A 23564-nucleotide genomic window follows, 5' to 3' on the forward strand; every position below is an offset into this window, starting at 1 on the left:
TTCTCTCTCGATAGGAAGCAAAAGAATAGCATGACATGCCATATCTATAAAATGGGTCTCACACTAAGTGACGGACATACTGCCCTACTGGAGACGCTCGAACTGCCTGCGAAAATCCTCTCTCAGTGTGATTGGAAGGAACTTCTCAAGAAATATCTGAGAGAACTGGTCCCAAGTAAGAGTAGGCGACCCCGCTGGTCTGGTCAATACAAAATCCTTCCACCATCTCATGGTGAAATCCGTCATCTGAAACACAGCAAAATCGACCCCATTGGTCTCAACTATACACATGTTCTGTAATACCTCATGGCAGTGGTCAAGATAATCCTGTGGGTCCTTCAAAGATGCACCACTGGAACTGGAAAGAGCTTGGTGAACTTGTCCAACCTCAATAAGCCCTTAGAAGACATAGCTGGTCCATCATCGGCATGTGCCGTAACAACCGGCTGAACTACTCCAACTGGTGGGGATGCTGAAGCCTAATGCTGGGGAGCCATCTTCTCCGGAGCAGGAGTAGTGGGAGTATGTGCTCCTCCCCCAGCCTGAGAGACGGCTAGTGCCATGGGAAATGTGCCAGTCTGGGCCACACTCTCCATAAGGCCCACCAAACAGACCAAAGCATTTTGAAGCACTGGGGTGGCGATGAACCCCTCCGGGACCTGAGCTGGTCCTGCTGGAATAGTATGGACTGGATCCTCCTCATCAAACTCCACCCGAGGCTCTGTTGCTAGTGCTGCTACTCGAGCTCTAGGCTGAGTCCTGCCCCTGCCTTGGCCCCTGGCACGGCCTCGGCCTCGGCCTCGACCTCTGCCCCTCGTAGGAGCTGCCATTGGGGGCACTGGCTACTGCTCAGCTGAGGATGCGGTACATATTCTCGCCGTCTGCGAGAGAACAAGAGTAGAAGAGTTTGATTAGAAATGAGAGAACAAAATCGTATGACAGAGAAGAATAGAAGTGAAATTGTTCCTAAACTTTGTAGCCTATGAAATATAAGTACAGACGTCTCTGTACCGATCCTCCAGACTTTACTAAGCCTTTTCGTGAATCGTAAGACCTAGGCAACCTAGTGCTCTGATACCAACTTGTCACGACCCAAAATTTTCACTGTCGGGACCGTGATGGCACCTAACATTCCACTTGCTAGGTAAGCCGATGTTAGAGAATTATTAAGCCAATCTTTATTCAATTCAGAAAATAACAGAAAATAAGCTAAAATGAAATACAGCGAGTGCGGAATAATATAAAAACTTCATTAATTACTACCACTCGGATCTGGAGTCACAATTAACGAACTTCTAGGATTTACTACAAGTAAAAGTGTAAAAGAAATACAACTGTTTAAATGAAAGAAACAGCAAAACAAACTGAAAAGATAGACGGGGACTTCAAGATCTGCGAACACCAACAGATCTACCATGAGTCTCCGATGAACTAGTCCAAGCTGCTACGCCTCTCGATCAGTTGAGACCAATACCAAAATCTACACAAGAAGTGCAAAGTGCAGTATTAGTACAACCGACCCCATGTACTAGTAAGTATCGATCCTAACCTCGACGAAGTAGTGACGAGGCTATGACAAGATACCTACATAACAAACCTGTGCAATTTAACAGCATATGTACAAATAACAACTAAACATGTACTATTGGAAGGGGAAACATGCTGAGGGGAATACGAGATAGAGAACTATAGCAGAATGGTAACTTCAACAGCCAATATACTATGAACAAACAAGAACAATTAAACACAGTTAAGGAAAAATGCATGACATCACTATAACGACCTAACATGTCGTTTAGAGTATTTACACTTCTCTCGGTAGTTTATGGGCGTGCGTAGCTCCGTATGATGTATTTTTACTTGTGTGAATCGTCAGTTTTGGTTTTTAGGTATTTCGGAATCGAATTGGAAGAATGGATTTCATTGTTGAAGCTTTAAATTGGGAGAGTTGACCAAGTTTGACATTTTAGCAATTGACCTCGGATTGGAATTTTTATGGTTCCATTAGCTCCGTTGGGTGATTTTGGACTTAAGAGTGCGCCCGAATTGTGATTTGGAGGTCCGTGGTTGAATTTGGCTCGAAATGGCGAAAGTTAAAATTTTGGAAAGTTTGACCGGGAGTGGACTTTTTGATATCGGGGTCGGAATCCATTTTCTAAAGTTGGAGCAGTTCTATAATGTCGAATGTGACTTGTGTGCAACATTTGAGGTCAATCGAACATGATTTGATAGGTTTCGGCATCGGTTGTGAAAGTTGAAGTTTCAAAGTTCATTGAATCTTAATTGAGGTGTGATTCGTCATTTCGATGTTATTTTGTGTGTGTTTGAGGCCTTGAGTAGGTCCGTGTGATGTTGTGGGACTTGTTGGTATGTTTGGACGGGGTCCCGAGGGGCTCGGACGTGGTTCGGATTGATTTCAGATCATTTTTCTTCATTTTTGGTACTGCTGTGTTCTGCTATTTTCTGGTATCTCGGCTCTTCATCGCGTTCGCGTGGCAAGTATCGCGAACGCGTAGTGCATTTGGACGGCAACAAAAAATTGTTCTTTGCGATCACGAAGTATGTCTCGCGTTCGCGTAGAGTTGGGGCTAGTTCTCTTCACGTTCGCGTACGGAGGATCGCGTTCACGTAATGTTGATGTTAGCAGCTGGGAATTTGAGCATTCTTCTATGCGATCGCATAAGGTTAGTCGTGTTCGTGAAGCTTTGGCAGCAGTGTTCATCGCATTCGCATGGGTTGAATCGCGAACGCGTAGAGTATTTTGTGGCAGTGTGCATTTTGTTCATCGCGAACACGATGGTTTACTCGCGTTCGCGAAAGAAGAGGCCTGGGCAGATTATAAAGTACTCTATTTCGAAGGTTTCAGACATTTTTGCATTTTGGGAACTATGGAGCTCGGATTGAGACGATTCTTGAAGTAATTTTCACCATATGAATTGGGGTAAGTGTTCTCTGCTCGGGTTGAGCTTTTGGCTGATTTTGGGCTTTTGATTCAAGATTTGATCTTTTCGATCGGGATTGGTTCCTTTAGCATTGTTTGGTGTATTTAAGTTGTTTTTGGTTAGTTTCGGGCCGTTCGGAGGTTGGAACGCATGGGATGGCATTTTGGAGCATCGCTTGGCTTGCTCGGTGTTGGAATTGGCTTGTTCGAGGTAAGTAACTCTTCTAATCTTAGTACTGAGGGTATGGAACCACGAAATACGTGTTATGTGATTGGTATTGAGGTGACACATATGCTAGGTGACGGGCATGTGGGCGTGCACCCTGTGAATTGTGATTCCATTATTTCCATGGCACTGTATAGTGGCCCTATTTTGTTGATATCTGTGTTATCACCATGTGATAAAATACCTAAGCTGTCAATCATGCTAAATATCGTGTTTAGGCTTTATGCGGATATTGTTAGGACCCATAGTGGTCGTTTCTTGCTATCATCTCACTGATTTTATTGATATATTGTATTCAGTCATATTCATGCATTCATATCATATCTCAGTCTCAGTTGTTGTTTATTGATACATCATATCATTGTTGTCGGGCTAGTTTCATGGCATTGTGAGCCCGTGAGTGAGACTGGAGAGACTGATGACTGAATGAGGCCGAGGGCCTGAGTGAGAGTGACATTCTGGGATCGGGCTGCACGCCGCAGCATATGATATTGATTATATTTTATATGGATCGGGTTGCACGCCGCAATAATATTAAATCGAGTTGCACACCGCAACAATATTGGATCGGGTTGCACGCCGCAACAATATAGTGCTTGGGCTGAAGGAGCCCCTCCAGAGTCTGCACACTCCCAGTGAGCGCAGTCGACTATATATATGTGGATCGGGCTGCACGTCGCAACGGGTATTACACAGCGCTGAGTGATTGAGTGTGCTGAGCCTTGAGCATAGTGAGAGAGAATGCGAGACAGTGAGATTGAGTACTCTGAAAGTGTGAGTACATGAGTTCATCTCTGAGATGCATTGCATTGACATGCATACATGACATACATGCATATAGATGTATTTTCTCATGCTGTACGGTATCACATCATTCATGATTTCTCACACATATTGGCAGATGGGCATAGTGATGCATTTGTTTTACACTGGTTATCTGGAAAGAAAACTGAAATATCTTATTTATTATGGAAAGGATTTTGGGAAAATTATTGTCTTCAAACTTATTCATATTTTTGGTAACTCTGGTAAACGATTTGGGTTTTCATTGAAGTACTAGAAAGGCGGAACCATTTTCAGAAATCATGTTTTGTAGAACATTTGATTGTTGAGTTACTTCTGGTATTACTTGTTTTATGTTGTTATGAACTATTGTTGGTTATTGAAGTTGGGAGCCGACCTTAGTACAAGCTCGTCACTACTTTCAACATAAGGTTAGGTTTGTTACTTATTGAGTACATGAGGTCGGTTGTACTCATACTACACTTCTGCACCTTGCGTGTAGATGTTGGCTGCTATTGTTGCTGTGTTCGATGGGAGCTGGTGTGAAGATGTACCTGTGTCCCGTTTGTAGCTGCCTCTTGTTCGTGGTAGCTTTAGATCTGTAAAACTCGCTTTATGTACTATTCTAACAGACTATGTATTTATTTCATTTCCGCTTTGTAAACTCTATTCTTAGAAGCTCATGACTTATATTATTAGTTCTTGGGGAATGTATAAGATTAAGATATTTTATTACTTAATTGCTTTATAAATTATTATTGGAATTGGTTAGTGGTTAATTGGCTTACCTAGCGGGTTAGGTTAGGTGCCATCATGACTAGTCGGATTTTGGGTCCTGACAAGGTGGTATCAGAGCTCTAGGTTCATAGGTTCTACAAGTCATGAGCAAGTGTCTAGTAGAGTCTTGCGGATTGGTATGATGACGTCCATACCTATCTTTGAGAGGCTACAGGAAATTTAGGATATATTTCCCATCTTTGTTTCCTTATCGTGCGACACTGATTCAACTTGAAGCGTAACTCTTTGAATTCCTTCCACGCATTTGTATGTGCACATGAGCGCTCGATATCAGGTGTGCATCGCCTGTTTGTGATTCTATGAACGAGGTTCGAGATGTGTATTCTGTGTTTTGGTAATGGGCCAGTCTGGAGGACTTGAGGCCTTGGTTAGACCGCAGCTTGAGCTCGGTAGCTTCAGTGGTAAGTTGTACATTTGGACTCATATGTCCGGTAATGTACCAATAAGAGGAATTTGTGGCTCGATGAGCGGTGAAATGGCTATGTTGTGAGTATGATGTGACTGCGAGATGTGTTCGGATCGTTTGAATGTGATGAGAAGAGTTTACTTGAGAGGTAGAAAGGACTAAGGGGTGTTTGATTTCTGTCTTGATTTGGCATATGGTCTCGAGTTATGGGTGTTTTGAGGGATCTCTCATGTTGTTTAGTTGTGGAGTAAAGTAGATTCTCATGTCTTGTTGATGAGTTCAGAATCAAGAAGATTAAGTGATTGCGTAGTAGTCGTGACTGTGGAAGGGTATAGAGAGATGTCAGTTTGAAGCAGAGCAGGTAGGTTATCTCCTGCGAGGTGTCCTGAGGTTGTGTGGTCCTTATGAAGTTTTGTAGAGAGTTCTCTTTTACCAGTGAATGATATATGTTGCAATTTGAGTTTGGATCGCCTGTGGAAGTTGGCTTACCCATCACGATGATGAACGCGAGATTTGTAGATGATCTGAGGTACTAGATGTTTTGTGTTGCATGAGCGGATGAAGGATTCAGTAGAATCTCACTATGGTATTATGGTAGTAATGATGTATGGTTATTGTAAGTAGTCAGATGTTTTATTCCATGGCTTTGAGCCAAGTGGGGGAGTCTGCTATCGACGAGTTGATTGCACAGATGTGTGTGATATTGGTTTTGGTTTGGGGTATACTGGTGAATCAGCTATGACTACAGGGGTTGAGATCGAGGATGACTCGGATAAAGGAATTTCTAGATACAGGTTGTATTGCACTCTATGGGTATATGGGAATCATAAAAATAATTGAGTGGTTATTTGTAAAGGATGTAGTGTACATGGAGTAGGAATTTGCTCGGTTGCTTAAGAGTGTGGGTTACTCTTTATTCCCTTGGGTGTTGGTGTGCTAATGGGGCATAGGTCGTTCGGCCCGTTTGGTTAGTTTAATTGATATTTGAGTAGAGTGGATGGCTCTCGAGAATGGTTCTAATGGATTCAAGAATTATATGTAAAAACTGAGAATTTTGCATTGGTATATGGCTAGGATCTGATATTTGCATGGGATGGTGTCAAGACTTGTGGCATTTTTATATCATTGTGGATTATACAATTCAGTATCAAGAAGGTGAAGGAAATAGTTTTAGGTTCACATAAGGTCTCTTTAGAGTGGGTGCCGCGGTTGTGGCGCTTTGGTAGCTTAAGAGAGGAGTCAGCGGCTTATGGGCCTTAGGGCGTTGTGGTTTTATACTAGGGCCTCTTGTGTGGTGAATTTTGGTTAAGGATCATGGTGTTCTAGCAAGGTGAAGTATCAATTTAAAGGCAATTTGGAAAGGACCTGGAGAAATAGGACAACTTGGTAGTAGGTTGGGTTAGCACAGTAATGGATATAATCGGTTCCGTGGGTACTTATGATGTGGCTAGTCTCCACAGGTGTTTTGTGGCAATGCTCTTAGGTTTTGGCAACCTGCGTGGCTGGGTTGAGTTAGAGAGATTTGGTTCAGATAGATTGGTTATGTGCAAATGGGTTTCGAAGAGTTCTCAATGGCTTTTACCATGGTTCGAGTGGTATATTTTCTACCGGCGTGAGGAATATGTTGCGTATTGAAATTTTCTCTCGGATGAGATCAATGGAAGGTTTCTAACTAATCGGGTATGTATTATGTTTGTGACTCAGAGTTGATTATGATATTCGTATACTCTTTGCATGATGGCATGGTATATGCAGTTTGTTGTGTGGAATTGAGATTTGCCTGAGCGAGGTCACAATTCAGTTACGAAGGGAAGGTCATAAAATTCTTAAGCAGCATGGACTATTTCAGATGACTAGGTAAATGATATTATTATTTGGTATGGCTTGATGAGAGTGTACATTTCAGAAGGGGCAATGTGTTTTGATTATGGGTACTTCACTGGTATTGCGGCACTCTTCCGGTTGATCGACTGCTGATACTCAAATTTTTCTATGTGGCATGGAAGAATTTTAGAAGTATTCCTCGTGGGATGATTGTGTATGAGAGATGTGTTAGACATTCTGGCATTGGAGTTGGGATAACCTATGGTGATTCGTGTGTTCTATGGATTTGGAGACTGGAAGTTATAAAGAGCGGATTATTTCATGGTTGTGGAGTGTGAAGTCATGGTCTAGCCAGGTGATAGTATGTGTTATGATTCAGTCATTATGGGCTTTCAGAGGTTTATTTATCTAATTGTGGGTGTCCGAAGTTGGTTTGGGGGTCCATTGGTAGGCCCAATTAGGATGTGTAATCTACACCGAGCTGGATTGGTTGGCTCCATACTGGCATTGTTGAGGGATGTACCATTTGGTTGGTGTTGAGCTTATTCGTGTTCTGATAGGTTCTGTGTGTCACTCTGCTATGCTACGAGGGGTTGTGATTCGTTGGCTGTATGCACACATGGTGCGGTTCTATTGTGACCTTAAAGCGGAATTTGAGCAAGAAGTGTATTGGATATTGCTTGGTTGATGGCGTATTGGTTATGTTCTTTAGGGTTTGGTGGGGCATGGTGTCATTTGTTTCTCCGTGGTTATGGTAATGCACTTTGAGTACTTGATGTCGAATTGTGCATGGTTATTGATTTTTAGCAGGGTGGCTTGAGGTATTTCATATGGACCAGTATTTGGATAGGATCGCGCATTGCAACAGAGTTATGTGGAAATATGATCCTTTATGTTAGATTCATGTGTTATGGTTCTATGGTGTGTGATGGGTTTAAGCATTTCGTGGTGGTGGTACTTGATGAGCTTGCGGGACGGTTCTCTTGTTTGAGTTATTTTTCCATGATTGAGTACATTTGGAATGTTGCTTATTGGTGCACGGATTGCACGGGTTGTAGCGTTAGATTGTATGGGTGTGTCATGTCACCAGAGTGGTCGTTGTTGGATGAGATGAGGTCACCGGACCTAGAATGGATGCTATCGGATTTGATTGTGAAATATTTGGAAGGCTAATATTGGAAGTCGGCTTAGAAATTGGCTATAATTCTTGTAAAAGGAGATGGAGCTCTATGACTTGTTGGTCTGATGAATGGTTATGAGTTTCCGCGTGTTTCTTTCATCATCGGTAGTGTACGGTTTTAGGATGAGGTTTGGTTTGACATGAGGTTTATTACCAGAGTTGGGTTGTTTGAGCTACTACTGTGATTAGAAATCATTGCTTTGAGTATTTGAGTTATGTGGTATATCATGCGATTGTATTGTGGGTTATGGTTTCGGCTTGGTACAGCTTGTTCAGACTTATATAGTGTGTAGATGTGAGATTCTGATCTTATAGAAATTGTGGATGTTGAAAATTAGATTCTAAGGTTTATGGGCTAGGTTGAATTAAGGAACTACAATTATGTTGCGTTGTCGGGCCTATATGGGATAGGGTGACATGAGATCGCCCCCGGGTATGTGCATGGTAAGGTTATACAGCGGTTTGATGGCTTTGAGAAAAACTCTGGACACGTTCGAGGACGAACGTATGTTTAAGTGGGGGTGGATGTAACGACCCAACCGACCGTTTTGAGCATTTGCACTTTGCTCGGTAGTTTATGGGATTAAGTAGCTCCGTATGATGTATTTTGACTTGTGTGAAGCGTCAGTTTTGGTTTTCAGGTATTTCAGAATTGAATTGGAAGGATGGATTTCATTGTTGAAGCTTTAAATTGGGAGAGTTGACCAAGTTTGACTTTTTAGCATTTGACCTCAGATTGGAATTTTGATGGTTCTGTTAGCTCCGTTGGGTGATTTTGGACTTAGGAGCGCGTCCGGATTGTGATTTGGAGGTATGTGGTTGAATTTGGCTCAAAATGGCGAAAATTGAAATTTTGGAAAGTTTGACCGGGAGTGGACTTTTTGATATCGTGGTCGAATTTTGATTCCGGTAGTTGGAGCAGGTCCATAATGTCGAATGTGACTTGTGTGCAAAATTTGAGGTCAATCGGTCATGATTTGATAGGTTTCAGCATCGATTGTGGAAGTTAAAGTTTCAAAGCTCACCGAATCCGTATTGAGGTGTGATTCGTCGTTTTGATATTGTTTTGTGTGTTTTGAGGCCTCGAGTAGGTCCGTGTGATGTTGTTGGACTTTTCGGTATGTTTGGACGGGGTCCCGAGGGGCTCGGGCGTGGTTCGGATTGATTTTAGATCATTTTTCTTCACTTTTGGTACTGTTGTGTTCTGCTGTTTTCTGGTATCTCGATTCTTCATCGCGTTCGCGTGGTAAGTGTCGCGAACGCGTAGTGCATTTGGATGGCAGCAGCAAATTATTCTTCGCGATCGCGAAGTATGTTTCGCATTCGCGCAGAGTTGGGGCAAGTCCTCTTCGCGCTCGCGTATGGAGGATCGCGTTTGCGTAGTGTTGAGGTTGCAGCTGGGAATTTGAGCGTTCTTCTATGCGATCGCGTAAGGTTAGTCGCATTCGTGAAGCTTTGGTAGCAGTGTTCATCGCGTTCGCGTGGGTTGAATCATGAACGCGTAGAGTCTTTTGTGGCAGTGTGCATTTTGTTCATCGCGAACGCGATGGTTTGCTCGCGTTCGCGAAAGATGAGGCCTAGGCAGATTATAAAGTACTATATTTCGAAGGTTTCATACGTTTTTGCATTTTAGGAGCTATGGAGCTCGGATTGAGACGATTCTTGAAGCAATTTTCACCATATGAATTAGGGTAAGTGTTCTCTGCTCGGTTTTGGTTATATTTCATGAATCTACCTTCGTTTTTGGTAATTGGATTGTGAATTTTAAAGAGGTAATTGGGGGGGTTTTGGCCTAAGGTTTCATAATATGAATATTTGATTTATGAACATCGAATTGGAGTCGGATTTGAGTGAAACTAGTATGGTTGGACTCGTAATTGAATGGGTTGTTGGATTTTGTAACTTTTGTCGGGTTCCGAAGTACGGGCCCGTGTTGGGCTTTTGGCCGATTTTGGGCTTTTGATTCAAGATTTGATCTTTTTGATCGGGATTGGTTCCTTTACCATTGTTTGATGTATTTGAGTTATTTTTGGTTAGTTTCGGGCTGTTTGGAGGTCGGAACGCGTGGGATGGTATTTTGGAGCATCGCTTGGCTTGCTCGGTGTTGGAATTGGCTTGTTCGAGGTAAGTAACTTTTCTAATCTTAGTGCTGAGAGTATGAAACCCCGAAATACGTGTTATGTGATTGGTATTGAGGTGACGCACATGCTAGGTGACAGGCGTGTGGGCGTGCACATTGTGAATTGTGATTTCGTTGTTTCCATGGCACTGTATAGTGGCCCTATTTTGTTGATAACTGTGTTATCACTATGTGGTAAAGTAGTTAAGCTATCAATCATGTTTAGGCTTTATGCTGATATTGTTAGGACCCATAATGGTCGTTTCTTGTTGTCATCTTACTGATTTCATTGATATATTGTACTCAGTCATATTCATGCATTCATATCGTATCTCAGTCTAAGTTGTTGTTTATTAATACATAATATCATTGTTGTCGGGCTAGTTTCATGGCATTGTGAGCCCGTGAGCGAGACTGGAGAGATTGATGACTGAGTGAGGCCGAGGGCCTGAGTGAGAGTGACATTCTGGGATCGGGCTGCACGCCGCAGCATATGATATTGATTATATTTTATATGGATCGGGTTGCACGCCGCAACAATATTGGATCGGGTTGCACGCTGCAACAATATTGGATCGGGTTGCACGCCGCAACAATATAGCGCTTAGGCTGAAGGAGCCCTTCCAGAGTCTGCACACTCCCAGTGAGCGCAGTCAACAATATATATGTGGATCGGGCTGCACGCCGCAACAGGTATTTTACAGCGCAGAGTGATTGAGTGTGCTGAGCCTTGAGCATAGTAAGAGAGAATGCGAGACAGTGAGATTGAGTACTCTGAGAGTGTGAGCATGAGTTCATATCTGAGATGCATTGAATTGACATGCATACATGACATACAGGCATAGAGATGTATTTTTCTCATGCTGTACGGTATCACATCATTCATAATTTCTCACACATGTTGACAGATGGGCATAGTGATGCATTTGTTTTACACTGGTTATCGGGAAAAAAAAATGAAACATCTTATTTATTATGGATAGGATTTTGGAAAAATTATTGTCTTCAAACTTATTCATATTTTTGGTAACTCTCATAAAAGATTTGGGTTTTCATTGAAGCACTCGTAAGGCGGAACTATTTTCAGAAATCATGTTTTGTTGAACATTTGATTGTTGAGTTACTTCTGGTATTACTTGTTTTATATTGTTATGAACTATTGTTGGTTATTGAAGTTGGGACCTGACCTTGGTAGAAGCTCGCCACTACTTTCAACCTAAGGTTAGGTTTGTTACTTATTGAGTACATGGGGTCGGTTGTACTCGTACTACAGTTTTGCACCTTGCATGCAGATGTTGGTTGATGTTGTTGCTGTGTTCAATGAGAGCTGGATTGAAGATGTACCTGCGTCCCAGCTATAGCTGCCTCTTGTTCGTGGTAGCTTTAGATCTGTAAAACTCTATTTATGTACTATTCAAACAGACTATTTATTTCATTTCCGCTTTGTAAACTCTATTCTTAGAAGCTCATGACTTGTACTACCAGTTCTTGGGGAATGTATAAGATTAAGATATTTCATTACTTAATTGCTTTATAAATTGTTATTGGAATTGGTTAGTGGTTAATTGGCTTACCTAGAGGGTTGGGTTAGGTTCCATCACGACTTGTCGGATTTTGGGTCGTGACAATAACCCTTCGTGCTTTTACTCTCAAGATCACCATAAAATCAATAGAAATGACACGGCATCACCCTTCGTGCATTAACTCTCATAACATGGCACGACATCACCCTTCGTGCTAACACTCACAATATGGCACGGCGTCACCCTTCGTTCATTAACACTCACAATATGGCACGGCATCACCCTTCGTGCATTAACACTCACAATATGGTATGATATCACCCTTCGTGCATTAACACCCTCCCTTGCCATAATGTAATGAACAAATAACAACAGGGAGATAGAATAACAAGTACAAGCCTTACTTCAACATTTGGTTCCACAATATCAACCTCAACTTCGGAATCAATACTCAATTATCACTAAGATCCGTAAACATGATAAGAACGGTCAATTTAACAATACTAGTCTAAACATGTATAACATGAACAAAGGAAGGTATAATTGCAAGAAACCAAGCCCCTCCGACATACTTTAACCCGACTACAACGCATAAGTACTCGTCACCTCACATATACGTTGTTCCCCAACATTTAAACATGTAGCAAATAGACAAACAAGTCTTATTTCCTCATATCAAGGTTAACCACGACACTTACCTCGTTTCGAAGACCAAACTCAAAGCTCAAGCATGGCTTTTCCTTTCAAACAAGCCTCCGAACTAATAGAATCTAGAAATCTACCAACCAAACAATTCAAATTAGACCTTAGGAACTACCTACGATTGTAAAGAATTCAATTTGACAATTATTGAAAAAGTTAACACCTGGGCCCGCTTGGTCCAAACCCGAAATTCAGACCAAAATCCGATTACCCATTCACCCCCCGAGCCCGGTTATGTGATTTATTTTGGAATCCGACCTCAATTTGAGGTCTAAATCCCCAATTTACCAAATCTCTAATTTCTACCCAAAAACCCTCGATTCTACCATGAAAACTCTAGATTTTAGGTTGAAAACTTATGAAATGTAGTGAAAGATTGAAAGGAAATAGATTAGAATCACTTACCAACAATTTGGGGAAGAAGGAGTCTTAGAAAAATCGCCTCTAAGGTTCTAGGTTTTGAAAATTTGAAGAATGGACCAAAAATCCCGTCTAAGTCATATTTTGTTCAGCTGCAGATGTTGCATTTGCGACCTGGGCGTCGCATCGCAAATGCGAAGCCCGCAAATGCGAGAAATCCATCGCATTTTCGAAGACCCTCACACCTCTGCAATCATCATATTTGAGATAAAAAGTTCGCAAATGCGAACACTGACTTGCCCGCAAAGGCAACCCAATGATCGCAAATGCGAAGAATCTCCCTCCCCAGCTCCCATCGCAAATGCGGACACTGGCCTTCCGCAAATGCGACCACATGATCGCAAAAGCGAACCTAGGCTAACCCAGGCACTCTTCGCAAATGCAAAGGAATGGATCACAAATGTGAGCCTGAAAGAAGTTGGCAATGTTCGCAAATGTGAACTTTGATCTCGCATTTGCGAGATCAGAGGCCATTTCCCAGAAATTGCAGACACCAGCATATATTCTAAGTCCAATTCACTCCATAGCCTATCCGAAACTCACTCGAGCCCTCGGGGCTCTAAACCAATTATGCACACAAGTCTAAAAATATCATACGAACTTGCTTGCGCGATCAAATACCAATTTAACACCTAGAACTACGAATTGAGCATCAAATCAAAGGAAATCATCAGGAAAACTCATAAACTTCTAATTTCATAACTGGACGTCTGAATCACGTCAAACCAACTCCGTTTCTCACCAAATTTGACAGACAAGTCATAAATATAGTATTGGACCTATACCGGGTTTCGGAACCAAAATACGGACCCGATATTCAAAAAGTCCAACATTGGTCAAATATTTTAAAGCTATTAAGCCTTTAACTTTAAAATTTAAACAAAGTGCGATAACTCGAGCTAGGGACTTCTGAATTTTATTCCGGGTATACGCTCAAGTCCCAAATCACGATACGGACCCACCGGGACTGTCAAAACATGAATTCGGGTCCGTTTGCTCAAAATATTGACCGAAGTCAATTCCAATAGATTTTAAGGCAAAAAATTCATATTTTCTCAATTTATTTTATTTTAACATAAAAGCTTTCCGAAAAAATGCCAGACTGCGAATGTAAATCAAAGAAGGCTAAAACATGATTTTTAAGGCTTTGGATCACAGAATTAGGTTTCAAAACATGAGATGACCTATCGGGTCATCACGCCTGTAGATGAATGGAAAACTACCTTTAAAACTAAATATGGATTGTATGAATGGTTAGTGATGCCGTTTGGTCTAACTAATGCACCTAGTACATTTATGAGGTTAATGAACTATATCTTTAAGGATTTTCATGGAAAATTTGTAGTCGTTTATTTTGATGATATTCTGATATTTTCTAAATCTTTAGAAGAGCATGTCGAACATTTGAAACAAGTTTGTAATGTGCTTAGGGAACAACAATTGTATGCAAATCTATCCAAGTGCACCTTTTGTGTAGATATGGTAGTCTTTTTGGATTTTGTTGTGAGTTCTAGAGGTGTTAAGGTAGATGAAGATAAAATCAAAGCGATTAAAGATTGACCTACACCTAAGAGAATTATTGAAGTTAGAAGTTTTCATGGACTTGCAAGCTTTTATAGAAGATTTGTTAGAGATTTTAGTTCAATTGCTGCACCTTTAACTGAAGTCATTAATAATGATAAGGTCTTTAATGGGGAAAAACAAAAGAGCATGCATTTAATATTTTGGAGGATAAGTTGTGTTATGCACCTTTGTTACAATTACCTAATTTTAATAAGTCCTTTGAAATTGAATGTGATGCATCTCGTAGAGGTATTGAGGCTATTTAAATACAAGATTCTAAACCAATCACTTATTTTAGTGAGAAGTTGAATGGAGATGCATTGAAACATTCTACTTATGATAAAGAATTGTATGCCTTGGTAAGGGCTCTTGCTACATGGCAGCATTATTTGTGACCTAAGGAGTTTGTGATAAAAACTGACCATGAGTCTTTAAGATTATTGAAAAGTCAAGGTAAATTGAGTAGAAGACATTCCAAATGGGTTGAATTCATTAAGACATTTCCTTATATGATTAGCTACAAGCAAGGTAAAGACAATATAGTTGCCGAATGCACTTTCAAAAAGGTACGCTCTTGTTTCTACTCTTACTTCTAAATTGATGGGATTTGATCATATTAGGGTTTATATGTTGATGATTCTGATTTTGATGTAGAATTTTCGACATGTTTAAATTGGCCTTTTGAGAAGTATAATCTAAAAGATGGGTTTCTTTTTAAAGAGAATAAGCTTTGTGTCCCTAATTGTTCTTTGTGAGATGTTTTTGTGAGGGAAGCACATTGTGGGCGGATTATGGGATACTTTGGTGTGCCTAAAACACTTGACATCCTTGCTGAAAATTTCTTTTGGCCTAATATGAGAAAAGATGTAGAAAGATTTTGTGCTCAATGCCTTGAATGCAAACAAGCTAAATCTAAAGTGTTGCCACATGGTTTATACATGCCATTACCTGTGCCTATTTCACCTTGGATTGATATTTCTATGGACTTTGTGTTATGGCTGCCTAGAACAAGGTATGGTAAGGATAGCATCTTTGTTGTGGTAGATAGGTTCTCAAAAATGGCTCATTTTATTCCTTGTCTAAAGACTAATGATGCTTCTCATGTTGCCGATTTATTTATTAGAGAAGTTGTTAAATTGCATGGTATACCTCGAACTATTGTTATTGATAGGGATGCTAAGTTTTTAAGCCACTTTTGGCGTGTGCTTTAGGGAAAATTAAGAACAAAATTGTTGTTTTCTACTTCTTGTCATCCACAAACGGATGGGCAAACTGAGGTAGTAAATAGAACCTTAGAAAATATGTAAAGGGCTATTCTAAAAGGAAAATTAACTTCTTGGGAGGATCACTTGCCTATGGTAGAATTTGCTTACAATCGAACTGTTCATTCATCTACTGGTTATTTTCCTTTTGAAGTTGTTTATGGCTTTAACCCCCTTACACCCCTCGACTTATAGCCTTTGCCTACTACTGAGATGGTTAGTTATGATGGAAAAAAGAAAGCTGATTTAATGAAGAATATTCATGAGCATACGAGACTTGCAATTGAGAGAAGGAATGAGCAAACAACTTTACGAAGAAATAAAGGTAGAAAATCAGTTATCTTCGAGCCTGGTGATTTGGTTTGGGTTTATATGAGGAAGGAGAGATTTCCTTCAAAAAGGAAGATAAAATTGCACCCTAGAGGAGATGGTCCATTTAAAGTACTTGAAAGGATTGGAGATAATGCTTACAAATTGGACCTTCTTAGTGAGTTTCAAGTAAGTGCTACTTTCAATGTTGTTGACTTATCCTTGTTTGATGTAGGTTCAAATTCGAAGATGAATTCTTTTCAAGAGGAGGGGAATGATAGCTCTACGGACAAGGATAAAGCTTTAGAAGTACCAAGAAAGACATTCACAAGGTCTCAAGTTAAGGAGAAGCAAGAAAAGGTTGTTGGGCTTCAATGGGAGATCAAGAAGGCGCTAATGGTAGAAGAAGAGCTCAAGAATTATGGAGAGGATTTAGTTAAGTGCTACACTCATTTCATGGTCCAAGTCCAAGTCCAAGAGGAGGTATTTATGTCCAAGCACCAGCCAAGGAGGGCCTAAATTAGGCACCTAAATCAACCCACAAAGGAGGTAACTTGGCGCCAAGTCAGCTCAAGGAGGGGCGGCCAAGACATAGGAGAAAGACTCAAAGTTCCTTATTTTGTTTCCTAGTTTGTTAGGATATATTTGATACTTTCGTAGGTAGTTAAGGTTTTGTTTTTCTTTTCCTAAGGTTATTAGAATTAATTTCCAAGATTGACTTAGTTTTTATTTCCTAAAGTTTTACCTTTTCCTATGGTAGTTGGACTTGTTGTCCAGAGTGGTTTAGGACTTTATTTCCTTATTTTTTAGGTAGAATTTCGTGACCCCCTCTCTATATAAAGGGGTATCTTCTTTGCTTTTAGACTTAGACTATTATCAATAAATATTTTGAGATTTTTCTTGCACTCTTATGTGTGGCTACTCTTGGATTTATTCTTCAACCTTCAAGACTCAACTTAAGGTGGTAAGATGAATTCTTCAAAATCTTGGATCACTTTTAGGTATTCAAGAAAGGTGATAAGTTTAGGCTTATTATTATTCTTGTTATTCTAAAGGGTCGGGTTTAACAATCTATCTCTTGTTTTTAATTCTCTATCAAAGGCGATTAGTTCTTCGTTAGCTAATTGTTGTTGTTACGATTCAACTTCAAGAATAGACTTCTTGAATTCAAAAAACTCTTTCTTGAATTCAATCTATCTTTAATTTTTGCCTTCTTTTTTATTTTATTTTATGTTCTTTTAGCTTCTGTACGTTTCTTAATTTTTCTTAGTCGTTTTGGACCCCTATAGTGTTGTTATCACATGCCCAGGGTTGATCCCGTATCAACCTGCTCCATATAAGCCTACCAACACAACATCACTGGAGATCCTTACTTCCCACTTAGTCTGTAAACCTTAGAACCCAATTTCCAACACCCTGAATTCATTAAAATACCTGAATCTCGTATCTACACACTGTATAAGTCTGATCATGTTGTTTCAAGCCATAACCATGGCCCAAGATGTAATCACGTGATATACCACATCACTCGGATACTCACAACAATAGTTGCTGACCACCATAGCTGCCCTAAAGCAAATCTGGTACCGGTAATAAACCTCATATCAAATAAAACCTCATTTACAACCTTTGTACACTGCCGATGATAAAAGAAACAAGTAGAATCTCTTAACCTAATCAATAAGCCAAGAAGCTCACTCGTCCGACCAGGGCCATTGCCCAAATTCTTAGCGGAAATATGGTATCTTTCTTCCAAACATTCCTTATCCCAATACGATAGTGCAAATCTCAGGTCTAGAAATCTCATATCCACCAATACAAGCAGCCCAACAGACAAGTAACACCAGAAGCCATAAAGAGTCCCACACAATGCGGTCCGTACACCAAATAAGTAATAATTCAGATAGAATAGATAATAGTAAAAAAGTTAAATAAGAAGGCTACTAAGCAAGTTAAGCAGGCAAGGTAATTTTAACATTTTCCTATGAATTATTTTCAACAAAGTGAAAGAAAAAACATGAAATAAGCATAAGGAATTATATCTCATCACATTACCGCTGCGGTGCGCAACCCAATCCAATCATATCAATCCACTTAGGGGTACCCATCGAGCTATAATGCTCGGGCACACTGATCACATGTGCGTCACATCAAGCACGATAGAGTGCACAAAATATAATTATGGGAAGAAGATTAGGCATAAACAATACTGAGAAAGACAAACACAACTATGGTGCAATAACCAAGTCAACATCACGAGGTCCACCTCGCCCAAAATACCATAAGGCCTAAACGGATTTACAATATGTGTACGAAAAATCATGTAACCTTCACCAACCGTCATAGCAAACGAGAGAAACACATAACATAGACCAAGGCGTGAATAACATCCATTCCGTCCGATGATATACATGTGGTAATAACGGCGCAAGAGCAAGAAAATTCGATCCGATATAGAATACACATTCTCATTAGGCTCACAAATAATCCCCAAACCAAATTTCGATCATCCCCAAAAAGGAAAATAACCTTCCAAAAGTCCATAGAAATATTTCCATAACACCTACCATCAATCATCCAATCCTCAACATTTCTTCACAATTCGCAATAAAGAAATAGTCTCCCAATGAGAACATCAGTCTCTGAACCTCAGGAATACCAGAATCTTCATACCCGATCTCAACACCGCTACTCAAATGGATGATGTGTTCCATCATTTTACAAAAAATACCCACAAGTCAAAACAATGCACCTGCCAACATGCGCACTCTCCACCGGCGATATCAAATAGTGCCCACATCCTCTTAAACATATGGAATCGTCTGTTTCATCAAGAACTTATATCCTTCCCTCCACAACTAAACCGCAACCTTGTACTTGTAACTTTCAACCCTACACGGTGCACCGCCTCTAACATGATAACTCGTGACACTATGAAAATCTCATAATCAACTCTGAACCATAAGCAAATTGAATACCTCATCAAACACAAACCTTTCATTTAACTCAATCCAAGAGAGCATCACCACACGCAATATAGCTTCTATACCTGTAGCAAACATAACCTCCGGCCTTGGCCATAACCATGGTGAATTCATCGAAACTCATTAACACATAATCGTGTCATCAGAATTGATCGCCTCTAACTCACCTGAGTCACACAGACTTCCAACCCGAAAGTAACTCAATCTGATATGCTTGCTCTGGAGGAACCTTCTGCGAATTTGAAGTCGTTTCTTTAATCTCTCCAATATTTCCATATAGAATCATTCTTGACATAGTAATACCGCAGATCCGATTACCATTCCCTACTGATCTCAAGCCCTACCCATACACAAATTCAGAGGTCCTTAAATACTACATATGATCTAGAACTCATCAGAACCTTCTTGATAATCACTCACCTTACTCTGATCTTCAATACACAGCTAATACGCACCGATCAACTCACGTTTCACCAATACATGACTATTCAAAGAAATAACCAAGCAATCCCTCGGCCCAGAAACTAACACAACGTATGATCCAACGTATGATCCTACAATCCAATCGTTATTAATAGACTCCCCCACTTAGCCCGAAGCCATACAACACATCATCGGTAATCCATAGTAGCATATATTCATAGCTGCCCCGATCACGTACTACGAATTAGTTGAATACTTCATAAGCTTAGGTAATACTGGTCGCAGAACACTACGAATACTCTACCAAGCGCATGCCCAATCCTTGCAATAGTCAATCAAACTTCCCCCAAATGCTCTGAAATAATAATATGTATTCCACCGAATGGAAACTTCATACGAAACACAAGATCCAAACTCATCACATAAGAGATAACCCCCATCCATACTCAAATCAATACCTTACCATGAACCCACCGTAATCACAATAACTAGGTCACCAGCCCGTCTTCCCAAGTCCGTGATTACCAACCAAATACAAGAATCTGTCCCGTACCACAAATGAATGACTGAAAGATCTATCATGCATCCACTCCCAAGACCAGACAACACATCGTGATGATAATCAAGCATCCATATCCACTACAAGAAATCAGACCTTTTGTTGCTACAAAAGCACACAATGTCGCCAGTAAAAGTTTTTAGTAGTGACATTAATGGTGCTGCAAGTAACTACATTATTGAATATTTTTTATTACGACTCCTTGGGGTCGCCACAAAAAGAACCATTTGTGGCGACTATACTCGCCAATAAAAGAAGACATGTACATCGCAAAAAAGGTTCCACAATATAGATTTAAAGTGAGTCGGCACTAAAGAATGACTTGCAGTAGCGACTATAGTCGCCAATAAAACCCTTATATCTTCAGTGGCAACTCTTGTCGCCACAATATCCTAAGGTTTAGTGGCAACCTTGGTCGCTACAGTTACTAATCATTTTTTGACAACGTTTGGTCGCCATTAATACCTGTTTTTTCAACAACTATATTTTCCAAAATCCTATCGTTTTCAGTGGCACCCTAATTTATAAGATTAATATACATGTATTTTTCTACCATTTGACAACAAATACAAAAAATATTTCTCAAACTGAATATTATAGATACTTTCATTACCAAAATGTCAATTAATATGTACTACACAATAATTCATCATTCATTATCAATGTATAATTTAAAAGATTTACCTGATAGCCAAGATTACCAAGTCCTAATATTCTCTCTCCATCAGTAACAGTAACAACTTAGATACAAAGTTCCTGTACATGGAATAATCGATGAGAAGCTTATAAGATGAAAGTAGTTCTTCAATATTATTGATGAGAAGCTTATAAAATAACCTTTTTTTCTTTCTTGAAATAACTTAGAATAGTCCAGTAGTATTTTAATGGGATTATATTCCCTTAGACTTACTGTCAAATGATTTTAAATGTACAATGACAAAAATGGGAGCTTAAAGCATTTGTTCCAGAGGGCACAAAAGGAGAAACAAATGATAAAATAAAAAGGAGAACGAGAAAACTAAACATATGTTGGACCATATAGCCATGCTACATGGTAATTCTATTAACCTATTGGACCATATAACCAGGCTATCTCTAACCTCCTACCAACTCCATTTAAGTTCATATAATGAACCTGATGTGAAATTTCCACTGCCATAGTGAGAGGTAAGACTACTAAAGAATCATCATAGCCATGTATCCTCGCGAGAAAACTTAATATTGGAAAAGATTGTGCATTAATTTCTTCTCCTGATATTTGATGAAAAATGTTACCAATCTAACTATGAGTGGAGATGGAAGAACGAACTCAAGGTTATAAGTCAATAAATTATCAAATGACCTGAAGTTCTTGGCTTGAAACAACATGAGGTAGAAGGCCGTGTGATAACATCTCTCTCCACCACAGTGAAGGCAAGTCCTTTGTCATAGTGTGAATCCCATAACAAGCGATATACATACAACTCTATAAAGATGACTGCCGAGAAGGACTAATTATCGTATAGTTGACAACTTTACATAAACCATATTAATTATTTTCACAACCAAACACCCATTAATTAATAAATCTAGTCGAAGAAATCGGTAATAACTAAATAGTTTCTCCAGGAGCAGGAAACTAACTGAATAGAACTTAATCTAAAGAAAAAGAAGATAGTAACATGCACTATGTCCAACTACACATTAGATCCCACTATTTTAGTTTACAGATAACTAAGAATTGCACGATTAAACATGAAGCACTATAATATTCTTTGGGGGTATAGCAGGAAATGTTAACACAATCCATAGCAATGTTAAGAAAAAGCTAGACAATCGAAGAATTAGCCAACAAATAGTTTGGATTACCTAGCAACAGTAAAGGTCTATGGGGAGATAGGCTAATCTTTAGTATCTCTATCTTCTAAACACATAAACCTCAACACCTCCAACACCACATTTGTCCTTCATGTCAAGAACAAAATTACTTATTTGATATATGCTCTCAAATCAATTCCTCCTTTTTCCGCCAATACAAGTACCCCCAATGCCTTTCTCTACTAAAAAAATAAACTGTACCAACAAAATAATAATAACCCACAAATAAAAAATAAATAAATACCCAAAAACTATGAAAGTTCGTGCATCTGCTACTAAGAAAAGAACAACCCAACTTTTATAATTAACACAAAATTACTACTCGATTTTTCTAGAGAAAGAGATTGTGAGAGACTAAATGCTGTCAAGACCACGAATATAAAAAATAGCTTACTAAATTTTTCGGAGGCCGAGAGAAATTCAACGTCACTGAAAACCCGGAACCCCCACTGACTCCTCACCACAGACTATTACTGTATGAATTTCTTTTTGTTCCTATAGATTTTCAACTGAGTCACAAAAATTATAGATAAAATTTGTGAAATCATTGAAACTATCATTCTCGCTAACTGTATATACCACAGAAAAGGGATTTGAGTTTGAAATTAGAGCACGTACATGATGAAGTCACGATTTCTGATTAGGGCTTTTGTGTTTCTATCAGATGGGTCACAATTTGTGATTTGAGCAGTTAGAATCAAGAGATTTGAACAGAGAGGAAATTGAGTGGGATAATTTTCTCTAGAGAGACGAGCACGAAGAAGAATACCTACATCTTCTTTTTTCATTTAATAAGAGTGGTTTTTCTTATAAACTTTTATTAGTGTTAGAGGAGACTGAGTCGCCACAAATAGGCCTTTAGAGGCAACTGTATAAAAGTCGCTACAAAACTCTCAAGACAAAATTTAGGTCTTAGCAGGAAAGAAAAATTCAGTGTTCAGCTGAACGTATTAGGAGTAACCTTTGAAAACTCGCCACTAAAAGTTTACCTTCTGTTGCGATAATTATAGTCGCCACAAAAAGTCTAGATTTTGTTGCAATAAATCAAGTCGCCACTAAATATTACCACAAGAAGTCTCATTTCTTGTAGTGAGCCTTTCGTAATACATCCGTAGCATCACAAATCGTCGACGCATAGCGAATACCGAGTGCACAACATCGCATATGAACGAATAGGAAGAATCAAAATCGTAGGTTACAAGCTGAAACAAGGCCGCAAAATAAGGAAAGACGGAAGGAAATTTTCCTAAATTCCCTGTAACCTCTCGAAGATAGGTATGGATGTCATCATACGGATCCGCAAGACTCTACTAGAATCTTGTTTATGACTCGTAGAGCCTACGAACCTAGTGCTCTGATACCAACATGTCACTACCCAAAATCCACTAGTCGTTATGGCACCTAACTCAACCCGTTAGGTCAGCCAATTAACAGTTAACACAATTCTAATAAAATAAAGTTGACCAACAAATGATATATCTGGATTCCATAAAGACTGGTAGTGCAAGTCATGAGTTACTAAGATTAGATTATTGAAAAAACCCTGATATGAAATAAATACAACTTCTGTTTGAAATGTACATAAATAGAATTCAACTCTAAAAATACCCCCGAAAGGCACGAACATCTTTAGAGTCATCTCCCATCATCCACCGCAACTCCGCTCCAAGATCTAAACGCAAGGT

The 23564-nt window shown here is 39.6% G+C and overlaps 1 long non-coding RNA gene across 2 annotated transcripts; it reads right to left on the reverse strand.

Moving 5' to 3' along the window:
- Positions 1–1236: 1236 nt before the first annotated feature.
- On the reverse strand, positions 1237–22782 carry LOC107778946 (uncharacterized). Of its 2 annotated transcripts, XR_012708939.1 has the most exons (4): positions 22498–22782; positions 20707–20778; positions 12499–12578; positions 1237–1480 (listed from the first exon to the last, which is right to left on the reverse strand). It is a non-coding gene; the product is annotated as an uncharacterized LOC107778946 (long non-coding RNA). The 2 variants fall into 2 exon arrangements; XR_001646506.2 differs by lacking the exon at positions 12499–12578 and having other exon boundaries at positions 22498–22779.
- Positions 22783–23564: the final 782 nt, after the last annotated feature.

The sequence above is a fragment of the Nicotiana tabacum genome, chromosome 4 (assembly GCF_000715075.1).
Source record: "Nicotiana tabacum cultivar K326 chromosome 4, ASM71507v2, whole genome shotgun sequence".
Taxonomy (NCBI): domain Eukaryota; kingdom Viridiplantae; phylum Streptophyta; class Magnoliopsida; order Solanales; family Solanaceae; genus Nicotiana; species Nicotiana tabacum.